Here is a 22,034-nt window from a genome sequence, read left to right on the forward strand (position 1 = left end):
GTGAACCCCTTTATAGCAAATTTTCTATCTCGTAATCCATAAAAAAAGGGGAAAACTATTTTTTAAATTTAAAAAAAATATTATACGTTAAATTAATATTTATTAATTAAAAAATCTTCAACTAATGTCCATAAAAAATTTTAAATATCGAAAATTACGCGTATTCAACGAAGAATTGTGAAAATTTTTACAAAATTCATGCAATTCTTAAAACTTTTGAATAATGAAACTTTGAATTATTTTTACATTCAAAAATTTTAGCCAATAGCCTCACGATCGCATATTTATTATTTTTTAATAAAAAAAATAATGTTAAAAATTTCCTTTAAGTTTCAGTGACTTACCGAATATTTTGATATCCCCCTTTTCTTCTTTCCGCATTTCAATAAATAATTTTTGCTGATTTCATATATTTCATTAATAAAAACTCTTTTCTATGTGATTCCATGGTTGTCTGAGATTAATTTATTATAAAACCTTCATCTCTATCTCTACAATCCCCCTTACTTTGATTCTTATCGCTAGATAGCTCAGAGAAAATTATTGATAATCTTATCTTTATTCTCCAATAATAGCTATATAAATATTATATAAATAATAAGATTTATACTTTATAATTAATAATAGTATTGTAAGAAATTTTAAAATATAATTTATTTTATACTTGTTTGAGTTTCCGGTTTTCCAGTGTAGGATCATAAATAATTAAATTTTAGCACAAATGAATTATAGTCTAACTCAACTATAAAAATTAGAAAACGTAAAATTGTTTTCATTTTTAAAAAATAATACCAGTTTAATTTAGATAACAGCTTTTTTTAGGAAAACAACGCTAAACGCCTTACTCGATTTGTAGGCACTTTTACTCATTCTTTCTAATAAAATGAAATTAAAATAAATCAGGATTTGATAAAAATATAAATAGGAAATGTTCCAAATCAAAAAAATAAAGATGTTCTAATATCGGGAAACCGGGGGAAAATGGGTTAAATGTTTATTTATTTGCTCTTACACATTTTTTTTGTTGGATCGGGGGACAGGCATATAAATATCTTTTAGCATAAGAATTCTATATAAGCATAACAAATGAAAGATAATTCAAAAAATTGAGCGCTAAATCGTCACATTAGTCCTCTCAAAAATGGAGGAGGGATATTAAAAACCTTTTTCTAAATTTTGACAAAATATTTAAATGAAGGATAATAAAAAATGGCTATGATTTTAGATCTGAGATTAAATAGGTGTCTTATTCATTTTTCTCATTTTGTAAATTGTAAAAATTTTTAGGCTCTGCTATAGATCTACCATATTCTAAAAATGAGGTGGGATTTTCAGATAAAAAGCGGGATTAAGCGCGACAACCCCAATCACATTTTATATATAAATATTGGTGAATTTTTTTGTTAAATTACTAACTTATAAATCTTAATTTGAATATTAGCACATTTGTAAAGTCAAAATATATAAAAATTAAATTCAAATCTACATATTTATCGGAAGGAATCTATTTTATTTAAAAGTTTATTATATATGAAAATAAATTTCATGAACTCTTTGCAATTCATGTCAAAATTATGCTTTACTTTAATTCGGCCTATATCAAATATGACGGAAGAACATGAATGTAGAATTTAAAATATAGCATTATATATTTTTAAGGCTTATATTACATTTTTATTCAATTCTTTCAAAATATTCGAAATCGCTTTAAGATATTTATATCTATAATCATTATTATATCTAGTGAAGGTCAACGGTCCGGTCCTATCGGTCTTAGACCGAGATCGGACCGGACCGATCTTTTTCTTGAGGACCGTGGTCCGGACCGGTCTTTTTATTTTTACGGTCCAGACCGCGGTCCGGACCGGTCTTTTATTATTGTTTAAGTTTGCTTTACTATACAATTAATATAATTTTTTTGTATATTTTATTTTATGATATTTTTCTAGAGGAGTCATTTTAGATTTTGTTAATTTTTATTTTACAATATGTAAACCATAAGTTTGTCCAAGAAACATTTTACTTATAGTCCCAATAAAAACATAGAGTATGTGTTCACTGCAGTACCAAATTTAATGTATCGTCAGCACCTAGTAACAAAATAATTGTTTATAATTTTTTAAGCAATAAATTAATCAAAATAAGCAATAATATTATTAAAATATTTTAGTTATTATATAGTTCTATTTTTTTTAAAAGAAACTGTCTGTATAATTTATTGTAAAAATTACTTAACCTTATTCTTAATAAAATAATTAGGTACCTTAAGCAGACATCTGATAAAACATAAAATATATACTTATAATGATGAAAATGAAAATATCTCAAAAAACACAATCTACTCTTAATTTTAATATGCCCTCTACAAGCACAAAATCATTTTTTTCAATACCATAAATTTTATTGTTTATATAATACTCTTATATTTAATAAAATGATAAAACAAATCAAATTAGGTTAAAAAATATGTTTTTTAAACAAATAAAAAGACCGGTCCAGGACCGGTCTTTTTATTTAGGACCACGGTCTGGATCGATCTTTTTCTTAAGGACCAGTCCGGACCAAAGACCGGACCGTGACCTTCACTAATTATATCTTATTTCAATATGAATAAAGTTTGATAATTCTGAGTTATTTCTTTATATGCTACAACTTTGTTTATCAAACCAGTGGCATATGCGGGATTTATATATCTTAATATCATCTTCGTTAAATTTGGCGGCTGAATAGTTCTAATAACTAATCGTAAATTATATCATTATTTCTTGCTTTATTAGTACTAATTTAGTGTTTATACCGAAAAATTATTAGTAACAAAATTTTGGCAAACCTATGATTTAAGCCACTGAAATTATTTATTATGAAAATTTTATCAATGTTCCTTGTTAATTATAATTTTAATCCGTTTAATAGACAGTATAAAGAAATGTTTATTAACAAAATAAGATGATAGAATAGAAAGTAGCTGGTTTGCGTTATTATTTCTTAATTCTTTAAACATTTTTTTCACAACAAAAAGGTAACCATACTATACAACAAATGAATTCATTATCACGAATTAAACGAATCAACCAAATTTTGGAAGCATTAAATCTGGTACTTATATCGTGATACATGATGAAAGCGTTTTCGCCCTCTGGTTGTAGATACAACAGAGCTAGGCTAAGTTTTCCTCAAAAATCCATCAAACTTGATATTTATTTTAGAGGGATGAAAAATGAGGAGCCCTTAACACGTTTGTGGGCAAGCCGCACTACTTGTACACACAACAGACTGTTGTTAAACATATATAGGCTAATATCAAAAGAGTTGGGCAAAATTAAAGCCTATACCCGAGAACTACAAAATATTTTAATTACTTTAAGGGTGGTTGGTGGCTGATTTTAAGTTTAAAATCTTTAGTGTAAACCTTAATGATTACTATCAAAATTGAAATTAAGTTCATATCAGTTGAATTTCGAGTTATCCTCAAAAAATAAACTAGTCGGTTTACCATTAATTTTGAAATAGAGCGTAAAAATTCCAGAATGGATAAAAGCTAGTCAGGGATGAATTATCGAGCTACATCCCTCACATCCTGTGTCTCAAAGATTTTTTAAGATCCTCTTAAAAAGAAACCTCATCTTTCCTCCAAATACATATGCGCATACAGGCCAAACCAAAAAACTGTAAAATAAATATGCAGGCAAATACCCTCATACTTCACATTCGTAGATTTTAGCAGAGCTTTTGATAATGTTTACCGTGAAGCTTTATGGGAAACGCAGTCAGAGTTTGGGATAGACCCCAACATCATTCTCATCTTAAAAACCACTATTACAAACTGTCGTACCACAAAATCAACGATCAAATATCCCCTTCCTTCAGGATAAAGAAAGAAAAACAAGGCTAAACACTTTCGCCGCTCCTGTTTAAAGTCATAATAAATAAAAAACAAAAAAATCATACGGCCGATCTAGTAGATTTAGGATCAAATGAGACGTTACGTCTTGAGAAACAGACTAATATACAACGCAGATGACATCGTTGTAATATCTAAAAATATAGATGAAACCAAAAAATTTACTTTACCTATTAGACCTTGAGTCATGGAGTTGGACTAACAATAAACTTCAACAAAACAGTTTTCCTTCCCCAAACCCTCCACCACTCTAAAAACTTACAGTTTGAGATAACAAAGTAAAAGTAATAGCCAAAATCTACTTAGAGGTCACACTTGATAACAAAGGTAGTTGCAAAGAAGAAATGAAGAATTAGAATACAAAAGGCTAGAGGTACTTTTTATACGATGGAAGACAAAAGAGATTTCGGTATTTACCAAACTGTGGAACTACAACACGACAATAATTCCTATATTAGTCTATGGAGGGGACATTAGAAAAAAACCAAACTGAAAAATAGGTGACTTCAAACCTTTTAAACAATAATTGCCTCCGAAACAATAGAAGATATCTTCTGCCCAAGAAACATTACAAACTCATATCTTTGGAAAAGACAAACTTACCCAAAATATATATAACATTAAAAATGCCGAATTTAATTCTAGCCCACACAGGCGCGTACGCAGGAATTTAATCAGGAAGGGGGGGGGGGGATATTAAAAATTTTTTAAGAAATATTGTTTTTTAAAAATATCAAGCATAAATTTATTAGGACTAATAACCATTCCTAATATACAATTTTAAATTAATGTAAATTATAAAAAAATTATATGTTAAGAATCACTTAAATGACCCAAAATAGAAATTTGAATTTTTTGAGCTTTAAAATTTATAAAGTATAAAAAATTTAAATGTTAGAAATATTGATACACAAAAAGCTTAGGGAATAATTGTATTTTGTATGTTATTATATTTACAATGTAAAATACAATCTTCGTTGGGATTGAGCTAATTTTTCAATTATCTCATCCTTGCTTGTTGTTAAATGCCTATGAATATTCAAAAGATCCAAACCTTTCAATCTACTTTCAAAAGTTGTACTTCTTGGTATGTTTTTCAGAGACATGCAGGCCCGGCTCCCGGGTCGGACCGTATGGCCGGGCCCGAATTTTTTTAAAAAAACACCCGAGCTGAGCCTGAATTTTTTTAAAAAATATCCGGGCCGGACTGTATATTTCAAAACAGCCTATATTTGAAATCGTTATTATTAGCTATAAAAATCAAAAATAAATATAATTTATTTTTAAAAAATCCGGGTCGGGCCTGAAAATTTTATTTTAAAAAAGGCCGGGCCGGGCCTGAAAATTGAGCTTAGCCGTAAAAATCTTTAAAAAAATCCGGGGCGTGCCCTGCAAACTCTGCAGGGCTCTGTTATTCTTCTTAAAAAGGAGAATGTTCTCTCATTAGTTTACTATTGGGAAGAGTAGCTAATATATATAAACCCTTTTAATACATTGGGAATATAATCTAAAATGTGTTTGTAATAATGCAGAGCATCCATAGCATTTTTTGGGACTCTATCAACCATAGTTAATCTTATAAACATAGTTATTCAGCTAATAAGGCATCATAAGATACTTTAACATCTTCATGATAAAAATCCAATAAATATTTTTTTTCCTATCACCATCTGAAAAAGGTTGGGAAGGCTTTTATGGAAATAATATTTGCAGATTGGTAAGTGCTGCATAATGAATTAAAAACCATTCATTTATTTGGTTTATAAATGTATTTATATCTAAGATATACTCTTCTACTGATCCTATATTAATGTTTTAAGTATGAGCTTGCCTTGCTGCAAGTCGAGTGAGACAAATATTAAGCACGTATAGCTCTGCTTTTGATTTAACAATATCATATAAAATATGAAATACTTCATAAACATTAGCCCTAATTTCCTTGAATTCTAATAAAATGCTCTCCGCTATTCTCATCTTAATCAAGTCATCATGTTTTTGAAAAGTAATACATAAAATAGTTGTACATTCTAATGAGAAAAAAAATTTGGAATAAGCATTGAATCCAATAATTTTCTTGCTTCTAAGGAAAAAAATTTTTCAGGCCATTGTGTTATGCCAGTAATAGCAAATAATCGGCTCTTCTAACTCCATAAAAGCTGTTACTGTTTGATGGCGGAGACTCTATCTCGTAGAACAAGGTTGCAATTTCTTTCACCCTGTTGGACAATTTCAGATTAATTATTATTTGACTAGAAATTTAAAAATGGTAGATAAATATTACGCCATTAAAAATTTGAAAATAATAAGATAATATTACACTGGAAAACTTGAAATCGAGATTAATTGATAAACTTAGTGATAAATGTAATATATATATTTAATATGAGATAGGAATAAATATTAACAAATATAAATTAATATGGTACTGTGTAAATTTAATTCAAAACATTTCCAAATTTATTAATTTATTTGAAAATAAAATTATTTGACTTGTAAAAAGTTGTTAAAATAACATATTTATATATTCTTATTAATTTTTACAAGTTAAAATTTTTATTTACAAACGAATTAAAAAATATGGAAATGTTTTAAATTAAATCTGCACAACACAAACAAAAATATTTCTGAATATCCTGCATCTACATGCCCCCCCCCCGGCTGCTTACGCCAATGAGCCTACATAATAAGAAACAGTAATCGCAAACTAGTACACGATGCCCCAAATATAGCTTTACACATACAAGAGCCATTCCATTTCAAATCGATCAAGATTCGGCCGACCCCTTTTAAAATTGTTAAAAATTTCTGGAATTATTTAGATAGTTAAGAAAATGAGAAAGCCGTTTATTTTAGCTCTCTAGCACACCTGTTTCCCGAGATATAGGGGCTCAAAGATGCAAAAAAGAGCTACTTTGGATCTGTAAAATGTTTATATCTCAAAAACTATTTATAGTAAAATATTATATAATATATCAAATTGTAGGTAATAGAATTCTCTAAAGAGCTATCAAAAAACAATAAAAATTGACGCCAATTTGAGCCGTTAACTTTTTGTTTACATATTTTGCTTTACCTATGTTTTTAAGCAAAAAAGGGAGTTTGTTTTCGAAATTTGTTTATAGCTTTTTATTTAGACACCTTTGTTAAATATATATACGATATCAAAACTTGGCGACGCAATCGTCTCTAAAAATTGATAAAAAATAGATGGCGCTTTATGAAATTACGGATTATGGTTAAAATTTTGCTACTAACTTATCAATAACCGGGTATTTTCACTTTTTATACTATTAAATATACTAATTAAACTGAGGAGCAGAGTGGGCAAATGCCCATTAGACACTTAATAATGTAACAAATTTCCAATAATAAATATCTTTCATATAATTTTTTTAATTTTTAAGGTATCTAGAATTTCATCAAATTTTTTATCATTTGATGAAGATAATGGTATAATTTTAGTCGTTAAAATTTTTTTACTCTAGATAATTTTTTCTTCGAATATTTCTTTTCCCATAATTTTAATGAGAGATTCCCCATTTGATTGTAGGGATATATTAATGTTATCAATAGCCTCTTGATTAATTATATGAGGGGGAGAATCAATATCTACATTGTCATTTGAAGTATAAGGAATGTTTGCTAATTTTTGTCGGCATGAAGAGCATATTAACATATCTAAATTGAATGGTAAATTTTTTGGGTCATCCAGGGTAGAATCTTTCTTAGATTCTCGCGATAATAAGAATGTCTCTGTAGATTAAATGTGTTGCAACATTTTAATATTTGATACGTCCATCTGTGATATAGAATAAAATTTTAATTGATCTGCACCTAGAATATATGTTTTTGCACTCTCCAAATCCAGAATGTTATTGGTAGACAGACGTTATATAATAAGCTGCAGACGGGTTGAATTATTTAAAATTAATCTGAACGGACAAGTTAAAAATATTACGCAGAAAGAGAGATCGTTTTAAATAATTTATTTTGTAAAATATAATCGTTAATATGCCTAATATAATATTCGTTTTTACTACTATACATTATCGAGCTAATAAGTCATTCTCTATAGTAGCAAAGTAGAGATCTAAAAAATGTAAAACATTTTAAGGATGGGGGGGGGGCAGAACTGTAAAATTAATATTTTCATTTTCCTTAAGAATAATATTTTTCAACCATTAGCGCCATCAATTTTTTTTTAGATTTTTGGTAAAAATATAGGAAAAGTTTGTTTAGTCGCCAAGATTTTGACATCGTATATAAATTTATAAAAGGTGTCTAAATAAAAAGCAAAAAAAAATTATTAAAACAACCTTTTTTGCTTAAAAAATACAGGTGAAGCAAGATACGTAACCGGAAGTTAAAGACTTAAATTGGCGCCAATTTTTATCATTTTTTTAATAGCCCTTTAGAGATATTTTTTTACCTACAATATGATATATTATACATTTTTTTACTATAAATAGTATTTGAGATATAAGCATTTTCTAAATTTTACAGATTCCAAAGTGGCTCTTTTTTGCACTTTTGAACCCCTATATCTCGGGTACCAGGTGTGCTAGCGCGCTAAAATAAACGGCTTTCTCATTTATATGAGTATCTAAATAATTCCAGAAATTTTTAATATTTTTAAAAGGGGTCGGCCGAAAATGTGCCTTTTTTGATCGATTTGACATGGAATGACCCACAAAGTGTAATGCAGTATTTAATTACATTAAAAGCATGTGACGGAATTTTAAAGTACATAGAATCAATAATAAGTTAAAATGAAAAAAGAAAAGCTAGTGTCAGTGAAGATGTAATTCAAATAAAAAGTGAAAGACAAAAGTCATGGAATAAGTGAAAAATAAAAAGATTAAATAACCGGAATCCAGGAAAAGATTATGGGAGATTTAGGTAATTCGATTTAATTTTAGTAATTTCCTTATTGACTTTGTTTTTATTCAGCTTCAGAAACTGTTTCATTTTTAAATTTAAATCCATTATGTCCTTCAAAGCTCTATAGAACCATAATGTCTTATACTTGCATTATATTTTTCATTAAAGGAGTATAAACAATTAATGGCATCAATAACGAGACCATTGTTACCAGTGGCGTAGCTAGGAATTTTCCTTAGAGGGGGCCCATACACATAAAAGCCTGAGGGGCTTCGCCCCCCAGACCCCCTTTAATTTGTTTTATAATTTAGTAGATTATTCTCAATGACTTTATAATAATACTATCCAGAATAATTTCAATAGTAATATAATATCCTTCCACAAACATCAAAACCAGAAAAATATAAATATTATTGGTATTTATTTGATATAAAGTCACCACTTAGAAGTCTTTTGAACGTATAATCTAAAAATAAATTTTTGCTCTGGGAGGGGTCCAAACCCGAAAACCACCCCCGTAGCTACGCCACTGATTGTTACTATGCTTTCTCAAAATATAAGCATGGAAAGTAAGGCGCTTCTTTTTTAAAGTCACGTGTACTTGAGTATGGTTAGACCTCCTCCAAAGGTTTTCATATATTAGGGTAAAAATGCCATTTATTATTCTTTGACATTTATTTATGAACGTCTGCAATTTTCTGGTCTTTGGTAATCTCCCATATATTACAGCCATAAAGGAGAATCGGAATGATGGTTTAATTGAAAATACGGAGTCTTGTAAAAACAGATATCTCCCTAGCTTTTCACAGTTTAAAAAATTTGTAAAAAGCTGCCCTAGCATTTTATATACGGATTTTTAGTTCCTCTTCTGCCTTTATGGTCAATAGTTGCACCAGATATCTATAGGATACACCTTGACAAACTTGCCCCCTTCTACCAAATTATTTAAAGGGGGTGCATTGGACGAGGGGATTATCACTGTTTTATCAAAGTTTATATTCAGACCAACCTTGATACTAAAGGAATTTAGTATAAAAATCAAATTTGGGTTTCTTCCAAACTTTTTGTGATCAACATTATGTCATCCGCATAACATTCACCCTATTTTCCAAAAAACCTGACTGATTGGACCTTAATTCTAAAAGATTCACAGTTCCCAGCGTATCTATTATGATTTTGTTCATGACTATATTAAACGGGGAAACAACACACCCTTGCTTTACCCCTTTCTTTGTCCTGAAGGATGGAGAATATTTATTGTTGATTTTGAAAGAGGTAAAAAGACTGCCATAGTGTGTCTTAAGAATCCTTATGATATTTATGTCAATGCCGCATTCAGCTAAAATCTTCCACGGCGAGTCATGTTTAACATTATCAAAAGCACGTTTAAAATCGATAAAAATAAAGTAAAAAAGTAACTTATATTTCTCACATTTCTGCATTATAAGCTAATATCGGTTCGTTTATATTTCTTTTTGGACGGTAAACACAAATGTATTTAGATAAAAGGCTTGGTGTAGAGGAGAGAATTCGGTTTTTTAAAAGGACCATAAAAACCTTTGATGCAATGGACGTAAGAGCAATAACTCTATAATCCTTGAATTTAGGGATTTCCGGGATGTTGCAGAAAGTAGTCATGTTCCAATCCGCTGGCATCATCCCAGTGAGCCATATCTTGTTAAACAATGTTAGTAAGAAACGAGCAATCACTGAAGGGGCTGCTATTAGATGCTCTTCAATAATGTTATCCGTACCCGGATATTTATTATTTTTAAATTCATACTGCAACAATTTCAGCCAATGTCGCGTCAGATTGTTCTATACTTTGGCTAGTGAATGGAATTAAGGTTGGCCTCCTTGAATCAAAGATACCATATAGTGATCCAACCATAACGCTATCTGTTCTTCTGGGTCAGTAATCAATTAATTATTTTCCAACTTTATCGATGGGAGTGTCTTGAACATTTTAGCTTTGCAGACGTAATTGAGCTTCTTATAGGCGTCATGTTCTATTCTCCTTCATATCCCTGTCTATCTCGAAAGCTTGTTTAGCAATAATGATCCTTATATCCCTCCTAAGAAGTCTATGGATTGTAGTCCATATATATCAACAATTATTTAAAACTTATTAAATTGATGCTTCAATTCGTTGGTAGATAGTTTAAAGAAAGGCGCATTACTAACAAAATAAAATAAGTTTATCAACATGCGAAAACAAACATTATAGAAGCAATGAGTGAGCTCATACGATATGAGATGCCAGATTAGTACATACTAATCCATCAATAAGTTTTTCCAGTCAATAAACAAAAACTAGTTTTAATAGTCGAAATAGACAATAGCACGCCTTTAAGTATAAACCAAGATTTTGTTAGCATTACTAAAATTTGTATCAAATTTAAGATTGAACGAAGAATCTAAAGAAAGCAATTTAATAAAAAAAATTAAAAGAAATATCTAAAAAAAATAAAATCAACTTTTTCCTAATTTTAAAATATGAGGATTTTTTAAAAACTAACTTTATAATTTAGCCAAAAGTAATTTATCCAATCTTGGAAATTTAGATAACTTAACTGTAGTATCTTTGGGAAATGTTATATCAAAATGAGATGGATTGTTATGGTAAAATTTAAAACCATTAGAATGGCTAATTTTTTTCATAAAGCGGCTAGGTTGAGCTATTGTTTAGTATACTATGCAGAGTTGTACAATTGCTCAAAATAAAAAGATGATCTTTGAAGATCGTAAAATTTGAAGATCTTTTATTTTTTAAAAATTTTGTGTAACGATCTTCAAAGATCTTCATGATATTTATTTTTTTGCCCCTTTATTAAAAGCCCAGATGTTTTTCAATTTTATTAATATAATATTTCTTTAATGTTTTATACCTCTCCTTTTGCCTTGATGAAAATTGAAAAACATCTGGGCTTTTAATAAAGGGGTAAAAAAATAAATATCATGAAGATCTTTGAAGATCGTTACACAAAATTTTTAAAAAATAAAAGATCTTCAAATTTTATGATCTTCAAAGATCGTGCTCAAATTTTTGAGCTAGATCTCGCTCAAAAATCTTCAAAGAAGATCTTTTGTACAACTTTGATACTATGTGCGCTTAACCTCTTCTAGAAGCATTCCGTTTTATAATTAAAATTTGTAAAAAAAAATTGTGAAAATTTGATTATAAAATAAAATGATAGTATAGTTTATTCCTAAATCTGTAAGATTTTTTCACGTATTCCTTTAATAAAAATTTTCTGTAATTATTTTATTTTTTTTATATTAAGTACTGTATCCTTGCTTATAAATTGGATTTATCATATCATAAAAATTTAGAAACAATACTTCAATTAAATCTGAGCAATATTTAAAAAATATTCTATCAATTGAAAAAGATTTTTATATTGAGTACGGTATCCTTGCTTATAAATTGTGGAATTTATCAGTAATATTCATAAAAATTTAGAAATAATACTTAAACCAGTTTATAAAATTATGTTATAAATAGTGTAAATATATCTTTCAACTAGTTTATCATATGTCTTGTTGATTCCAAAGTGACCTGGATTTGTCTCACATCCCCCATGGAATGAGATTAAAAGTTTTTGTTGGCTAAAGAATACTTCAGAATTATATAGGTGATGGTATAATTTGTCATTCACTAAAAAAAACTTGACACATTGACTCTAAGGTTTCTTTTTAACCCATGATCGCCGATAGGTTTGGTGGGTTTACATTTAAGGTAATTATAAATATCATTGACATCGAGATTCACTATTTTATTATTTTTATATTATATTAATAAATAAATATGTTACTTTTGTAATTTAAATTTTGAATTCGGATGCAAGTTTGTACAAATTAGAAAAATAAAAAAAATTCGATTCAAAATTTAAATTCGAAAATCAAATTTAATATCAAAATTAGATTTACAGAATTTCAGTAATATAAAGAAAACTGCATGATCATATTATTCTCCCTATCAATTTACATTGTAATTAAGATCTTTGTTATTAATCAACTCCCTCCTTAACACTATTTATCAAAGGGGGAGTTAATCTATCATAGTGATATCTTAACTCAGAGGTATGTGATAAGGGGAGTTAATAAATCACGCTTTATTTCCACATCTTTTACATACTCTCAGTAACATTCTTTGGTTTATTCTTTCATTACATTCCCTACTTATATGACACCATACTTTCCACAACATGATCCATTTTGTCCCGTCCTATTCGACTGATTCCTTCTATTTTCGACTCTATATCCATTTCACTCTCTTCTATTTCCATAATTTTGTTCTATTCCCTTTTTTTCCATTTTTCTCCTCCAATTCTATTATTTTCATTTCTGTCATTTCTACTCTAAATATTTTTTTTTCTTTTTTATCCAATACCAACCTATAACCCAAAATATTAAAATTATCGCTATTCCAAAGTAAATACCTAATTGAGAAACATTTCTAATATAAAAATAGCTATACACTTTTATACTTTTTCTATTGAGCATCTTAAAATTTTATTTTTATCTAAAGATTCTTTAAATTCCAAATTGATTTTTATATCTATCTAATATATATATAATCGCCATAATCAAGAAATGAACGTTTTCGTTTAACTTTAATATTAATTTTTATTTTTGGTATCAACTTTCCTATCATCTTAATGTTAAATAAATTAAGACTATATACCTCTAATGTTAAATTTTTTTTTTAATTTTTTTATACATCAACGAGATTTGAACCACTGACTTAACGTTCATTAGATAAACGTTTTCAAGTCACCCCCCCTCCTTTTATTTTTAATTTTGTAATACAATTCTTATATATAAAACTATAATATGATAAAGAAATTTAAATATATATCTTTTTTATTGGAAGCTCCAGCCTTGGGAAAACAATTTCAAAATTATTATCGGTTGGCCAGGTTTGAGAAATTTTTTTTTAAATTATAATGGGTCGGGCTGGGTTTGGAAAATATTTTTATAATATATTTTATTGGAAGCTGAAAAAATTTTCAAAATTATTATCGGATGGCCAGGTTTAAGAAAAATTTTTTAAAATTATAATGTGTCGAGCTGGGCTTGGAAATTATTTTTATAAATTATATTGGGCTACGCTTGGGAAAAATTTTTCAAATTATTATCAGCTTGGACGCTTGGGAATTTTTTTATTATTAACTATGGATCAGACATTGACCTAAAACAAATAAACCAAGGCAGAAAATCTGATTTTGATTGTATTTTTAAATTCACTATGATTTTTTTAAATATTTTATTCCAGTTCTCAACTACCAAAATTATTATGATCTTAGGTTGGGGTTGGGAAAATTTTTTCAAAATTCTTATGGCCTAGGACCTTGCTTGGGAATTTTTTCAATATTAAATAATAGGCATAGATGATCAGTAATATTTTAACAAATAATATTGATATGGGTATCAAGTAAAAGCTTTAAATATATTTTGACTCAAAACATAGCATTTTAGATTGGACTTGACCTGAAGGTGGGAGGGGGTTATAAAGAATAAAATATTGGATATTATTTTCAAATAACAGGTAACAACTATCATAAGAGTAAGGAGAATGTTTTTATTCCCCTTCATTTTCGACCAACTCAGCAATGCTGACTAACGGGAGCTCTGGTACTCTTAGTTATATATTTTTTATGTTGCCCTTCAAGAAAGATGGGTCATCATACTTTTCTCCCTAATTCGATGAGAGATGAATCAGAGATTCACAAATTTACCTCTTTTTCGTCTAAATTTTAATATTTTTATAAAATATATTAATTAAATATATTTAGTACCATATGCGCAAACTAATTACCCCTCATCCCCGTCATTCTTGACGGGTTATTAACTAGTAATTTATAATAAACTAATCAGTAATTTTATTAAAAAATTTTTATTTTAAATGATAAAAAGTAAGCTAATGCAATTACTAATAAAACCACTATCAAACGATGCATTAAATTTCGACGGAAAATAAATTATACCTTTGATTTCCAATTTCCTTTTTATTTTCTAATGATCCATGATAGTAGACTTTTATATTTATATTGCGTCAAATTTTTCCCTAAGTGTCCCTTTCGTGGTTAGATCGGCACCAATATTACTATTATTAATTCAATTATTCAATAAGTCATACGTCAAATTTTTTCTTTATAAATTTACAACAATTTTAAATCAATTTTTATATTTTATTTTCTTGTATAAAAAAAACAATTGTCCAAATTTATTTTTTACATTTAATTATTTTATAAAAATCAATAATAAACAATGATAATTTTTCGATATCATAAACATAATAATAATTTATCGATACAATTATATCAACATATATGATATTATAATAAAATAACCCATATGCCTAGAACATGAAGTAGTGCAAAGGAGTTTGATAGCCTATTATTGAAATATTCTCAAAGTTCGATTACTTCATTGCCATTGGTATTTGTCTATTGTAATAATGTGGCATTTCCGAGGCGGGATAATTTTTGGGCTTGCCTACTGTATTGAGACATTAAAATCACTTGTTAATATGGTACTATATAGATGGAGCAGTTCTTTTAAGATGTTTTTCAGTTCTTTATATAAAATTTTGTCATTATGTGATGCATATATGTTGAATAAGTATAGATCTTATAACCTGAAATTAAGGTAAGTCAAAAATTTCAGCTGAAGATTGTGTTAAAGCTGGCGAATAAATGTCATATTTTCTTTATACCGAGGAGGTGATAACATAATATAGATATGTCAAGATGTAGCAATGACATGTGATCTGACAATCGGAAAATTATAATATAGTTTTATAAATAAGTGTCACGGTGCTAGCGGCTTGGCGCACAGGTCTATATATCACGATCAATTTTTCAGTTGAAGCCTACAAAAGGAAATTGAGTAAACCTATATCTTCATGATCCAACATTTGAAAATACTAAGCGGAATAAATATGTATTCGTTACAATACATCTTTATCTTCTTCCGCACCCTTAGAGCTCTTTTTTTGAAATTTAACTAACAAACAGCAGATGTAAATGATAATTTTATACAATGACGAAGCTTAATATTCTTAAATAAACTTAATAAAATCTTTCTAATATGTTTACGTTAGAAACATTAATATAATTTTATAACGTTAAAAATGATAACATTATTTCTACTACGTTAAAAAAATATATACATAAGAGAAGCAAATTTAATATTGCTTATTTTTTTAATAAATAAAGAAAAATCATGCGAATATATTGTGTAATTTTACGTTTAAAAAATAAGCATTGGTGGAAAAGATCCGTGTATGTCATTTTTTAGTGCTTCATTAGTGCTTGTTAGCGCTTCAATCTGTATAATAACCGTTATAGGAAAAAAAGTTATAAGTAAAAATAAAAACTTGTGCCAACTTCACGCTTAAAAGTTAATTGAAAGCACTAACGATAAAATATATATATCATCCTTTAGTGCTTCGTTAGTAGAGGTTAGTGCTTCAATCACTTTTGTAGCTGAATTTAATAATAAAAAGTTGTTTGCGAAAAAATACAAGAATAAACAAATAAGGGCGACGTGCCAAAACAAAAACTATAAAAGCATTAAACATTATTTTTTCCCAATATTTAGTGCTTAATTAATATTTGAATTCCGTTACTAATTTAGATAACTGTCATATAAAGTTATAAGCTATAAAAATTATGAATTCGCAATTTAGGTGTGAAGTTGGCCGAACGATTGAAGTACTAACGATGTATCATTCTTTAGTGCTTCGATAGTAGAGGTTAATACTTCAATCATTTTTGTAGCCAAATTAAAAAATAAAAAGTTATTGGCGAAAAAAATAAAAATAAACAATAAATGGCGGCCAACCAATACATAAACCAGAGACCTGCAGGCCCGGCCCTAAACCCGGCCCGGTCTGGGCCGTTTTTTAAATTTTTTAAATATATCCGGGCCTAAAAAAAAAATTTTTAAACATATCCGGGCCGGGCTTAAAAAAATTTTTTTAAATATATCCGGGCCGGGCCTAAGATTGTTAAACCCGGGCCGGGGCCGGGCCTTAATATTTTTTATAAAAATTTTTACATTATGAGTTAATGGTTATAAGATTATATTATATTATAGTTATGATTAATATAATATTGGGTGATGGTTAACACTACCTAACATCCACAGATCGATCTAATTATTAATTTCCTGCAAATTTATTCAAAGTATTAATATATTTTTTTATAATTCATATCTAAATTTTTAGAATATATTTTACCAAAACAATCAAATAAAGGAATATCACTTCTTGAAGTTTGTAATACCTTTCAAAGCGAAAAAGGAGAAATAAAATTGATTTTACTTAATATAAAGCATTTTTTAATTGAAAAATTTGTTTTACACAAGTATCATTTTATTTCTCTTTTTCTCTGTCCCAAATTCAAGCAATTACGTATATAGTCAGGGACAGATCGCAAGATGACGGAAAACTATATAAAAGATTATATTAAATTTCAGGAAGTAAATGAAATACCATCGACCAGTCAAATTACAACTGTTGTTAAACAAACTGAATCGTTTTATGACAAATGGGGCGATGGTAATTCTGGTAATATGTCAATACCCGATGATGAATATTATAATTACATAAATAAAAATTAGATGAAACATTTAAGGTGGATAATTTGTTAGAGTGGTGGGCGGCTCATCAAAGCGAATTTCCAATTTGAGCAAAATTGACAATTCCTGCTTCAAGTGCAAGCTGTGAGCGGAATTTTTCCACTACGAGAATTCTTGAAGAAAGAAGAAGTAATCTTCAACCTGAAAAGGTAGATATACTTCTCTTTCTTCATGATAATTTGTGAATTTTTAATATCTTTCTTGAGTATAGGGTTTCGTCAATCATGCTGGTTTTTTACTTTGCAAACTGTTAAATATTTATTGCATTTATTATATTTACCTTGAGTCATGAAAGTTTTTAATCCAACATTTTTCATTATTTTTTTTTTACAATATTATATAATACAATTATCTTCTTTTGTTAAAAATTTATATTATAAAATAAATTATATTAATATTGTGCAATTAGATTATATTTTCAAAATACTATTTATTATACATGCATTTTTTTAAATAGCGATTTATTTTTATTTTATAAATTAAATAGTAAATTAAATACAATATATTATATCAAAATATTTCCCATTTTTATAAGTTAAATATTAGTTTTATTATTTTTAAATGCAATATAAAATATAGTATATGCTCAAAATATTATTACCATTTTTATGAATATTAGTTTTATATTTATAAATGCAATATAAAATATAGTATATGCTCAAAATATCCATTTTTATAAATAACAGTTTTATAATTTTTATAAATTCAATATAATATTCTCGAAATATTAGCTTTTTACATGTATTTTTTAAATAATAAGCGATAATACTCGCTGAAAAATATGGTAAAATACCTCATAGGTGAATTTTTGTATATACCAGGTCGAATATAATTTTAAAAAATTCCGAATTTTTTTTAAAGGGCCTAAAAAATTTAAAACCGGGCCGGGCCGTGCCGTGCAAATGGTACCTCTGCAGGTCTCTGACATAAACTATAGTAGTACTAAACATCCTGTTTTCGCCATTATTAGTGTTTAATGAGTAAATTAAAATTCCGTTATTTATTAGGTTAACCGTCATATCAAACAATTGTAATACGCAAAAATATTTAAACGATGAAATTTATATTATTCTTTAGGGCTTCCTTAGTAGAGGTTAGTGCTTTAATCATTTTTGAGCCGAATTTATAACCCCTCCTCTATGCCTCCCCCACCTTCACCTCCCAGGCCGTACTCATATACACCATAATAAGGTAGAACTAAGCTTATTTGATACCTATTCATTAACATATCAATATTTGGTGCTTAAATTATTCCTTATCACCATAGTAATAGCTTCTCCCATTGAGAAGTGATGTTTGGCGTGTTCCCTACTTAACAGATCTTTTAATTAGCTATCGATTGATACCCCTAATAACCATATATTTATATTCTTTAATATGGTTTAGGAAAAATAACTTAAAATGTATCAGTCTGTTGTGGGGTTTCGTGCTCATAGCTGGTTTGGTCAATTTCTAGACCTTAACACCGTGGGTTTTACACAACCAACTAATTAACAAAACTAATATAAGTAATCGAGTTTCAAAAAATATAAATTAATGTATTGAGTTCACGACCCAATTTCAGAACTCGAATCGGAAAAAATTAATCGAATTATTGCGCCTTCGACTCGGAGTTGGGAGAACTCGACTATTTGGCAACAATATTGTGCGAAAAATGACGCTTATTGCACTATAAAATTTTAAATTTTTTATATCTCAAAAACTATTTAAGGCATAAATTTCATTAAAATAAATTTAAATGAAAGATAATGCATTGCTCAGGCAGATATTTCTGAATATTATGCCTTGGCGGTTCAAGATGACATGCAAGAATTTCCTTTAAATAAATCGGAGCCATCCATCCTTTGTGAGGATTTATTACAAGACATGTAATAATTTAAATCATTTAAGTTACGTAATAATATTAAAATCCTTCATTCATAAAGCACCGTTCTTTTATTCCAAAAATATTTATAATCTACCTATTATATCCAATTTCTCAAGATAAAATTGAAACTGATTTTTATTCAAATTCAACATAATCGCAAATATTAACACATAACATTTCACTTGAATATTTATGCGAATCGAATATATTACAAAATATATCCATATCATAGGCGTAGCCAAGAGGGGGGGAAGGGGGCAAGGGGAAATCCCCCCCCCCTCCTTCAGAAATTTATCACTTTTTGTGAATATCATTTTAAGCTAATAAAAAATATCCCCCTTAGTCTTCCCCTCCCCACTCCCTGACCCCCAAAAATGTATGCATATAACTTAAACAATAATTTGAAAGAAAGAATGTAAAAATAAATATTTTTTTATAAAAATATATATCATAATTTATACATTTTTGGAAAAAAGCATTTATATATAAAAAAAATTGAACCAAAAAGGCTTTTTAAGAAATGAAATATTAGATAAGTCTTAATACAAATGTGAAATGTATTATAATTATTAATAATAGATCCATAAAATTACTAAATAATATAATATATCAAATATAATTTTTTATAAAGTGAGTAATTTTAATATATTTATCTTAGTGAAAGTAAAATATAATTATAAAACTATTGATAAAATTAAAACATAAATTAAATTAAAAAATTAACAGTGGAATATTATATGTCGTGGATTTACACTATATAGAATTTTATCAATTATCATATGGCAATCAAGTAATTTTTACCAATATAGCGAATTATATATTTTATAGAAAACTATAAAACATTGATAAGGACATCAGAAAATATCCTTTAAAGACATTGTGGGATAAATAATATGAAGATTAATTTTTAATATTTAATTTAAAGAAATAGATGGCGTTGAATAATTAAATGCAAATTGTTGCTATATTATTATCAAGAGCATTGATTAGTAAAATTTGTTAAAATATTAACTGTAATATATTCTCTAACTGTCAAATATGTCTGTAAAATAAAATTTTACCTGGTATTTTGTAACTAATTCTGTATAATAGAGGAATATCAACTATATGCCTACTCACTTTTTCTAAATAAATTTCTTATACTTGTTTGAAATAAATTATTACCATGCTTTTATATTAATGTATATACAAGTAATTTATTATATTTTATATAAACTAATAAAAATATATTTCATATTTGTTCTAGGCTTATTTTTTTATTAAAATTAACCTCTTATCTTGTAAAAATATTTTATGACTATATATAGAATAAGGTAACTGGGCCGAAGGCCCGCCCAAAAAGGGGACTGAGGGCGAAGCCCCCGGTAATTTTTTAATCCCCCCCCTTGGGAAAATCCTGGCTACGCCTATGATCCATATATAACACGTATCTATGACATTCAATAGTGGATGGACTTTTTAGGAAAAAAAATCGTAAAGAGGTGTTAAATATATATTAACTTATCTTGATTGCTTCGATATTAATTACATCCATCTTGACTATAATATTTAATAAAAAGAATCTAAAAAATAAAATTAAAATGAAGAATTATGGTAGTTGATCTGAATTAACCTAGCCTTAAATTGTTTATAAAATTTTTAAAAAATATATAATTCTTTCTATGTATTTAAAAAAATTTTAGAGTAATGAGTAATGTTTAGTGTTACCGTTATTCAGAAAAAAAAGAAACTTAATACTCGTTACCTTTTGAAACAAGTACCAAATAGTGCTTCCTTTTCTCAAAAAAATAACGCCGTTAGTAACGACGCTACTTTTTTCGATGTTACTTTACAGCACTAATTTTAATTAATAAAAAGTGATACCTCCCGCTAAATTTTCAAGCAATACATATCACTTTTTACTAATGCTCTAGTTAATACATAAATATAGGTGCAAATTTCTATAATTGCAATTTTGTGATTTGTCATAGATTTTAGCTATGGTTGCGTAATATTTGTTGATAGTTTGCAATTTTATATTACATTTAAATTGTTTATTTCATATTATTTTGTTATTTGGATGATTTAATTTTTATTTAACAAGAGACAGTTAATCTAATTTACATACAATTTACCTTCATATTAAGAAGAGAAACAAAATTACTTATATATATATATATATATATATATATACAGTTCAATAATATTAAGAATTCTTAGATTTTGACTTTGCTATTTTTTATACGCTAATATTTACTACAATAAAATTATTATCTATATACCTGTGTTTAATTACCTACCACATAGTATATTCTACCATATCGAACCCAATTCTCCCAAATCGAATCAACCCCAATCCCTACAATATTTATATCGATATACTACACCATTCCGCATTTCGCTGAAGGCCTATATAAATAAGGCCGAATTTATTTGAATAAAATATAATTACAGTTTCACTTGGATCAAAAATTTAAAAAAAAAATTTATAAAAGTTTCACATACATCCCTTCCCTAAAATATTACCATAAAATAAATACCTCTTTATTTTAATAATTATTATATAATATTATTGAAAATATCGAGCTCTAAATATAAAATGAGTATTAGTATTTAAAATACAAGTATTCGCAAAACTGCCCAAAGATATAATCACGTTTTTTTCATTTAATAAACGTGAAGATAACGTGTAACTGTAAATATCAGCTGATCTTCCCGCATAGATTTTTAAAAAATGTATGAAAGTTGATTGCATGA

Source organism: Gordionus sp. m RMFG-2023, chromosome 5 (genome assembly GCF_954871325.1).
Source record: "Gordionus sp. m RMFG-2023 chromosome 5, tfGorSpeb1-WG-v2, whole genome shotgun sequence".
In the NCBI taxonomy this organism is placed as follows: domain Eukaryota; kingdom Metazoa; phylum Nematomorpha; class Gordioida; order Chordodea; family Parachordodidae; genus Gordionus; species Gordionus sp. m RMFG-2023.